This window comes from Maylandia zebra, linkage group LG6, assembly GCF_041146795.1.
Source record: "Maylandia zebra isolate NMK-2024a linkage group LG6, Mzebra_GT3a, whole genome shotgun sequence".
Classification (NCBI taxonomy): Eukaryota; Metazoa; Chordata; class Actinopteri; order Cichliformes; family Cichlidae; genus Maylandia; species Maylandia zebra.
The window spans coordinates 4,684,581-4,693,604 of NC_135172.1; the positions used below are offsets into that span (position 1 = coordinate 4,684,581).

A 9,024-nucleotide genomic window follows, 5' to 3' on the forward strand; every position below is an offset into this window, starting at 1 on the left:
TGCAGAGAAGTGGCACTTTTTACAGCTGAGATGTGACTGAAAAAGAAATATTTACCAACTTTTCCTATTAGGTGCTCTGCCGTGCAAAGGCTCCTGTTGAGTTAAAGTGCTTTCAGAATACAGTGAATATTCTACTTTATACATTTAATATTTCATAGCTTATATTCCTAACTTTACCAATTAAGATCGCCCTGAGGGAAGAAGGACTCTCGCTCTGTCTCCCTTTCTCTCTCTCTCTCTCTGTCCTTCCCTTCTCTCCTATGGCACAGTGTCAATTAAAATGACATTTGGTGTCACTGTCACTGTCGATGAAATGACACGCTTCTCCTGAAAGCCTTAATAAGATCACCCCTCCACCACTCAACCCAAATATCTGCTGTAATTGTTCCATATTCAGTCATCACCAAATGTTTGAAACTTTGGCACTGTTTTCCCCCACTCTGTACACCCTTTTCCAAGTCTCCCTCAACTCCCCCCTTTGTCACTTTACCCCTTTGCCCTAAAATCATTTCATTTTAACTTTTCACACAGTCAACTGACAGCACAGACAGCATCTTGACATCACTGTAAACTGTAACTAATACAGTTGATTGCAAAAGTGTTGCAACACCCCTCAATTCTTTATACACTGAACAAAAATAAAACGCAACGCTTTTGTTTTTGCTCCTATTTTCTACATACACAAAGGACCCATTACTATCAAATATTGTTCACAAATCTGTCTAAATCTGTGTTAGTGAGAACTTCTCTTTTGCGGAGATAATCCATCCCACCTCACAGGTTGATTGATTGATTGAAGGAAATGGGAAATAGGTGCAATCTATTAAATTTAATTCAGCATCATTTTATTCTCCACCCAGGGAGGGAGTAGGGATGGGAATCAAGAACTAGTTCTTGCAGTAGTTTAATTCCTTGGAAATGTTTGTCTGCTTGCCTGTCGATTCCACTTATTGGTTCCATTTTTACTTTTCGGTTTGTGTGCCAGAGGAGGAAAAATAGTGGCAGTCTATACAGTGGCTTGCAAAAGTATTCAGCCCCCTTGAACTTTTTCACATTTTGTCACATTACAGCCACAAACATGAATCAGTTTTATTGGACTTCCACATGAAAGACCAACACAAAGTGGTGCACACGTGAGAAGTGGAACGAAAATCATACATGATTCCAAACATTTACAAATAAATAACTGCAAAGTGGGGTGTGCGTAATTATTCAGCCCCCTGAGTCAAAACTTTGTAGAACCACCTTTTGCTGCAGTTCCAGCTGCCAGTCTTTTAGGGTCTGTCTCTACCTGCTTTGCACATCTACAGACTGAAATCTTTGCCCATTCTTCTTTGCAAAACAGCTCCAGCTCAGTCAGATTAGATGGACAGCGTTTGTGAACAGCAGTTTTCAGATCTTGCCACATATTCTCGATTGGATTTAGATCTGGACTTTGACTGGGCCATTCTAACACATGGATATGTTTTGTTTTAAACCATTCCAGTGTTGCCCTGGCTTTATGTTCAGGGTCGTTGTCCTGCTGGAAGCTGAACCTCCGCCCCAGTCTCAAGTCTTTTGCAGACTCCAAGAGGTTTTCTTCCAAGGTTGCCCTGTATTTGGCTCCATCCACCTTCCCATCAACTCTGACCAGCTAAACATTGACTTTAATTAAAATTATTTTGTCAACAGGTTCCACGAAATTGCATTGTGTTAGTTTAAAGAAAAAATCTTTAGTTCATCTAATTTTAAAATACTTAAGATTAACAAGAGATATTTAAGACTACCTAAATCAAGTTATGTTGTATGAACATAGATATATTTACAGGTTAGATAGTTTAGTTACTTCAACACATTTCTTATTTGTGGCAGTAAAATGTTAAATTTAAGTTAGATTAATTCAAATATTATATTTTCAGCCACCTTGTGCTTTACATAAATCTATTTTGTCAACAGGTTCCACACAAATGAATTAAGTACATCCAACTTATTTTTTTAAATTTCTTTTATTGCCAACACATTCAGTGAGCATTTGTGTAAAACCGGTCCGAAACAAAACACGACAGCTCATTAGGGTTAGTAACTAACAGTATGTAGACAGATGCAACATCACAACTTTAAATTAAATGTCTGTATCTGCCAGAAATAGAAGAAAAAAAAAAACATTGAAGCCCACATAACATGTTGATAAGATGACACTTGAATTATGCACATGTGATGCTAGTAAGGTCTGTGGAGTGTTTTTTTCTTTTAGTGTCTAAAATGGATAGCAAAGTTGCTATTTGCAATGATTGCTTAGGGTCAGTCCAGTAACACAACGCCAATGAAGTGCTTTCCTTTAACAATGCAAAGTGAAGTGTCCACCTCAACAGCCACAATTAAAAAAAATTAATGTAGTAATAATAATAATAATCCACTGATATTAGCAATCAAAGAAAATTATATCACCATCCCAAATAAAACTTTAATAAAACATGCCAACATTATGGTCTAACAATAAAAAAAAAAGCTTGTCAGAGTTCAGTTTTTCTGCAACAGCACAGAAGTAACCATTTAACACTTGCCACTGTCAACGTTTATTTTACCAGTGTTTGGGCAAAAAGCTTGAGTTGTAAACATTTTAACATGGAAACAAATGTTCGTCTATAAAAGTCCGCAAAATATACATTCATCCTGTATTCCTAACTTACCCTTATTCTTAGTATGTATTGCAATTACCTTTACAATGCACACAATGTAACACAAACAGAATATGAACATATTTCCACCTCATAACAATATGCCTTGAACGCTAATATACACACCACCCCTCAACATTTCTGGTGCAGTATCATCTCTCAAATACACACACACACACACACACACACACACACACGTAAAATCTCTCAAATTGTAGTAGTTTACAATCTTTTCAAAATTTTCTAAATTTCTCTCATGTAATTTTCCCTTTATCTGTCATTTTCAGCAAATTACCATTTTATTCCCATTCAGCCTCCGAAAAACTTCTGTCCATCTGACAGAACATTCATCATCCAAATTAAGGGTTGGCTTATTCATTCAGTTTATTCTTGAGCATCTGTACCTTGGTCAAGAGTCTGCTGACATACAGATGAAGGAAGAGGTTCTGAAGTACTTCAAAGAAAGCTTTCAGTCTTGAGGTTAACTGAGATTCAGTGCATATATCCCACCCATTAAGAGTGCACATGCAGAGGCCAGGTCTTCCAGGTCATGCAGAACACCCGAGACGGTTATACCCACATCGGCTGGAGGAGTGCTGGCATCAACTCTTTCGATGGTGAAGATAGCAAGGGTAATTTGTTCCAGCTCCCTCTGAACAGCTGTAGCTTAGACACAAAAACATAGAAAAATGGCGTCCAGTTTAATGAAGTAAACACAATATTAGGAACATGTACCCCAGTGAGCCACTATTTTAGACTACAGATTCAACAATAAATATAAATAGTTTGGGTATACAAGAAGATTTCCCAAAACATTTAAACAGGTTCCATGCAAATTACAACAACAACAACAACACTACAACATGCAACAACATTAGTTATTCAAAATTTGGTTTAATACAGATAAAAAACTAAACTAAAATTACCAACCAATTATTCTTTGAAGAGGATGCTTGGGTCTTCATTCAGGTAAAAAGGTAGTGCCCTGAGGACACACTCCCTCCCCTTTTCAATAGTTTCCTTCTGTAGAGAGTGGCAGAGATACAGGAAGAGAAAACAGATATACTTTAGGATGACACAAACTCACATTATACGCAAAATGAATGACATATCCACTGCACAGATAGACATGTACACAAGACCAACTAATCATCACATGGACATGAATAGTTAACCTGTTGGGCAGGGTTTCCACCACATTATATATGTCCATAATGGAGGTAAAGACAAACTAATACATCATCTTTTTTGCATTCAAAAACTGATCTTTAACATAAAAACCATTCACTTATGGTTTAACCCGAAATTGAGGGATCACATTTTACATATGTTTAGGTAATTTAAGTTTTCCAACGTTTTGAGTACAAAACCTTGTCTTGCTTAATATAAATGTAAGTGCACTGTGCAGCTACCATACACTAGCTGTTTAAATTTGAAAATTATCTTATTAGCCATAATATTTGGCTACCAACAGAATAACGCACCTGTGTGGCTGGGGCCAAAGTTTGTCTAATTTTCTTCCCTGCAACGCCTCCTTTTTTCTTGAAGACTTTTATGAGCTGGTCATTGGTGTATTGGTCAAGTTGTGTAAAAAGCCTTGGAACAAGTGGAGCAGTAGTAATCCTCACATATTCTGCTTCCACCTGAAAACATGTCAACAAACACAACATACTGTACTGTAAATATACATACTATATGTACACATATACATACTTTATAACTAAAACTAATGTAGAAAGACCTCATTAAAGCTATAATTTTAACACAAATATTTACACAAAATGCTAAAGGAGCCATTACAGCTTTTATTGTTATTTATCAAGTTCCAAAAAATATTGATCACAGCTGATCTGAAAAGAATTTCATGCCTCAGGCCCTTGAACTGCAACCTTTACAATGGTTCAGATCTGGAGAAGAAATAACAGGGGCATGGGATGGGTGACTAAAGAAAACTTAACTTTTAAAACAGTTTTGTTTTTAAAAGTATAACAGTTCACATACCACATACAAGCTCAGCAATACCACATACACCACATCAGTATAGGAGGGAGCAGGTAAAGGCCCGGATCTGAAATTTATAAAGTAAAACAAGAAATTCATTACTTAATTTCAAGAAGCAAATTATTGATTGAATTACAGCTAAATAAAATACTACTCAGAAGAAAAGCAAGAGATTGACACTGCCATGTGCTAACTTTCTATAGAAGCAATTATCACCAGGTCTGTCGACCTCCATTGTCTGTCCACTCATATGTTGTGAATAATTTTATTTAAAAAATTAAGTGTGTGATTTAACAAACTAATTTATAACTATGTTGATATGTATAACTCCGCTAGGAAACATGCTGTATTTACAGACCATTTTTACATAATACCGATTACTGATAGAGCATAACAATGGTGTCACAGTGGCTTTCGCTCTTGGCTTTTTGGATTTTAAATGTCACTTTATGCTATCCTTGCTATCCTAGTCGATATTTATGACTCTTGGATTACAGTAAAGGAATCCCAAGAAAGCAAATGAAAAAAATAACCCCTTGAAAAAATAACCCCATGAACCCCTGTAGCTAATCCCTTAATAAAACAAAAAACAATAAAAATGTTTCTTACACACTCCACAAAATAAGCATGTCCAGGACCCAGTAAAACTAATGTAGAACAAGCGCACGCAAACGATATAACATGGCTTGTAAGACAAACGCAAAATATAACCATGCTGGACATATAGATACTACACAACATAGTCAAAGAAAGAAGTGGTCTAACCTCTCAAAGAAACAGCAGCTTGGCGCCAAAACAACGTTTTCAAGTTAAATTTGAAGTCTTGCGCATGAGCAGGCCCAAGCCATGAAACCTTGTTGTTCTTCGCGGTTTTATTACAACTGTTTTTGCATTACTGCCACCTTGTGGATATACAAAGTATATCGATCCTAATTGACTTAACTTAAATGTTATGCCATCAAGTAACACATTAGTATTATGTACGTTGAATAATAGACACAATTACGTAGACTTGATTAGAAAAACACATGTTAACTTAACAAAAACATATTTTAAGTAAAATGAAAATAAATAATTAATATACACTGAACAATCCCCCTCATTCATTTTTTTGAGCGTGTCCCTGCTGAAGAGAAGCACCCCCAGAGCATGATGCTGCCACCACCATATTTGACAGTGGGGATGGTGTGTTCAGAGTGATGTGCAGTGTTAGTTTTCCGCCACACATAGCGCCAAAAAGTTCCATTTTGGTCTCATCTGACCAGAGCAGCTTCTTCCACATGTTTGCTGTGTCCCCACATGGTTTATGGCAAACTGCAAACGGGACTTCTTCTGGTTTTCTGTTAACAATGGCTTTCTTCTTGCCACTCTTCCATAAAGGCCAACTTTGTGCAGTGCTCGACTAATAGTTGTCCTATGGACAGATTCCCCCACCTGAGCTGTAGATCTCTGCAGCTCGTCCAGAGTCACCATGGGCCTCTTGGCTGCATTTCTGATCAGCGCGCTCCTTGTTCAGCCTGTGAGTTTAGGTGGACGGCCTTGTCTTGGTAGGTTTACAGTTGTGCCATACTCCTTCCATTTCTGAATGATGGCTTGAACAGTGCTCATTGGGATGTTCAAGGCTTGGGAAATCTTTTTGTAGCCTAAGCCTGCTTTGAATTTCTCAATAACTTTATCCCTGACCTGTCTGGTGTGTTCTTTGGACTTCATGGTGTTGTTGCTCCCAATATTCTCTTAGACAACCTCTGAGGCCGTCACAGGACAGCTGTATTTGTACTGACATTAGATTACACACAGGTGCACTCGATTTAGTCATTAGCACTCATCAGGCAACGTCTATGGGCAACTGAGTGCACTCAGACCAAAGGGGGCTGAATAATTACACACACCCCACTTTGCAGTTATTTATTTGTAAAAAATGTTTGGAATCATGTATGATTTTCGTTCCACTTCTCACGTGTGCACCACTTTGTGTTGGTCTTTCACCTGAAATTCCAATAAAATTGATTCATGTTTGTGGCTGTAATGTGACAAAATGTGGGAAAGTTCAAGGGGGCTGAATACTTTTGCAAGCCACTGTATTGTTGGTAAGGTGCAAACTGCATCCAGAAAAGAAACAACTGCATTCAGCTCCTAACAGAACTTTGGCTTTGCAAGCATCTACACAGACAGAATCCAGAGTAGTTTTAAAGCTGAGTGAACGCAGACCCAAACATGGCAGATAGACCCTGAACTTCTACTGGTAACGAACAGATGAGCAAACAGGCTTAAGCCTCTGTTTCAACCAGTTCATGTTAATTCTACTCCAAAGCAGTTGCCACAGTGATTCTACTTTAACGTCTTTTCATGCTGGTTATTGCCTTTGCTTTGTGTTGTTGACTTGTTCATACCTAATACTAAGAGAAAAATCATATGTGTGTTCTCATTAGAACAGGGGTGGGCAACTCCAGGCCTCGAGGGCCGGTGTCCCTGCAGGTTTAGATGTGTCCTTGAACCAACACAGCTGATTTAAATGGCCAAATTAGCTCCTCAACATGTCCTGCAGTTCTCCAGAGGTCTGCTAATGAACTAATCATGTGATTCAGGTGTGTTGACCCAACGTGAGATCTAAAACCTGCAGGGACACGGCCCTCGAGGCCTGGAGTTGCCCACCCCTGACCTAAACCAACCCAGAGCTATATTAGAGAGTTTTTGCAGACGTCTGTGGCCCCTCTGTGACAACTCAATTTATAAAGACCTGGCAAAATGATTGCACTTGATTTCCAATTATTTTCAGTTGTGGATGTTAAAGGATTCAGAAAGTTTATTCATGCACTGAATCCTATGTATGCAATTCAAAGCAGGAAAAAACGCTCTCCCAAAATATCATCCCAGGCCCATATCACAGAGAACATGCATCTTCTTTTTGTTTTGCATATTAATTTTTTATTGTGTTGTGGTTTGCAGTGTTTTCTAGGGCTGGGTATTGTCGATTTCTAGAATCGATTCGATTCCGATTCACAAGGTCCTGAATCGATTCGATCTACGATTCGATTTAATTCGAGTCAATTAAATTCAATTCGATTTGAATCTGGGAAATTTTGCCTCAGACAGTCAGAAATATTATAATTCAGATCAGTACATTTACATATTTTTGTATCTATAAAAAAGAAGCTGACACTTTCCAGACTTTATCAAAGGTGTGAGCATCACAGCAGATGGCTTTGTGTCAAAGTAGCTGAAGATAAAACACAGAAAAACATGGTGATTTTCCTGGCCTTACCGCTGTAACTTACCTCTGAAGTTACAGCGGTTTTATTAGAGACACAGCTAAGCGTTTTGCATTTTGTATAATTTTAAAAAGTTTAAATTTGTTCAGAAACCTATTGAACAGCAGAAATTAGGCTTTCTTTTCGGAAGTAACTAAAAGGAAAAAAAAAAAAATCGGCCGACACCGCTGTAAATAATGGTAGACTTGTGCGTAACAAGCAAGCGAATAATGTAGAAAACAGATTTTGGGGATAGACAGGAAACTGTTCTTGAAGTACACTGAGAAAGAGAGAGAGAGAGAGCTGTGCATGAAGTGTGGTGGAAGCAAAAAAGAAAAAGTAAGAGGGAGTCCATGACAATGTTTATGTGAAGCGTAGTTTGGATCTTCTTTTGCTGCTGGTTCAGTCAGTATTGTTTGGAGAGAGATAAAACTAACAGCTTTAGAATCAGCGCAAAAAGGGCGTAAACACAAAGCACGGACCCGCCGAAACATCGGAATCAGCGAGCTGTCGGTTTTCAGCCGTGTCCGTGCTGTCGGGTGAGAAAGGCGACATCTCACTGATTCTGATCCGCGGGTCCGCGCTGTGTGTTTACGTCTTTGTGCAGAAGCCGTGTACCTGCTCTCATTTACTGTTTTAAATGTTTGGTGGTTGCCTAAATTTTGTGACGTTTCGCCTGAGATTCTGGAATTTTGGGCAAAATACATTTAGATAAAAAATATCGATTCAGGATTTTAATGAATCAATATCACGTTATCCAAGCCAGAATCGATTTTAATCGATGAATTGATTATTAAAACCCACCTCTAGTGTTTTCTGTTGTTTCACTTTAAATTTGTTTAAAAGGAAAAAGCTGAAAATTTAAATAGTTAAAAGTAGAATTGTAAATAGTTGGTTTTTGTATTTTATAATTTCTTTAATTTAATGTGGAGTGAATAAATAAAAGCATATTTATATAACAAACATATATAAATAAAAACACATTTTTTTACATTAGTAATTCATTTTGTGCATAATGTTATATTGTTGTTGATAAATTAATTAAAGCAACAAAACAACCTTAAGAGCTGGTTGGGAGCCGAAAGAGCCGGTTCTCTAAAAAGAGCCAGCATTCCCAT

The 9,024-nt window shown here is 37.7% G+C and overlaps 1 long non-coding RNA gene across 1 annotated transcript; it reads right to left on the reverse strand.

The window, feature by feature from the left end:
* Positions 1-2,902: 2,902 nt before the first annotated feature.
* LOC143419123 (uncharacterized) lies at positions 2,903-5,765 on the reverse strand. The gene is made up of 4 exons (XR_013099104.1): positions 4,659-5,765; positions 4,142-4,300; positions 3,588-3,680; positions 2,903-3,323 (listed from the first exon to the last, which is right to left on the reverse strand). It is a non-coding gene; the product is annotated as an uncharacterized LOC143419123 (long non-coding RNA).
* Between the last annotated feature and the right edge of the window lie 3,259 nt (positions 5,766-9,024).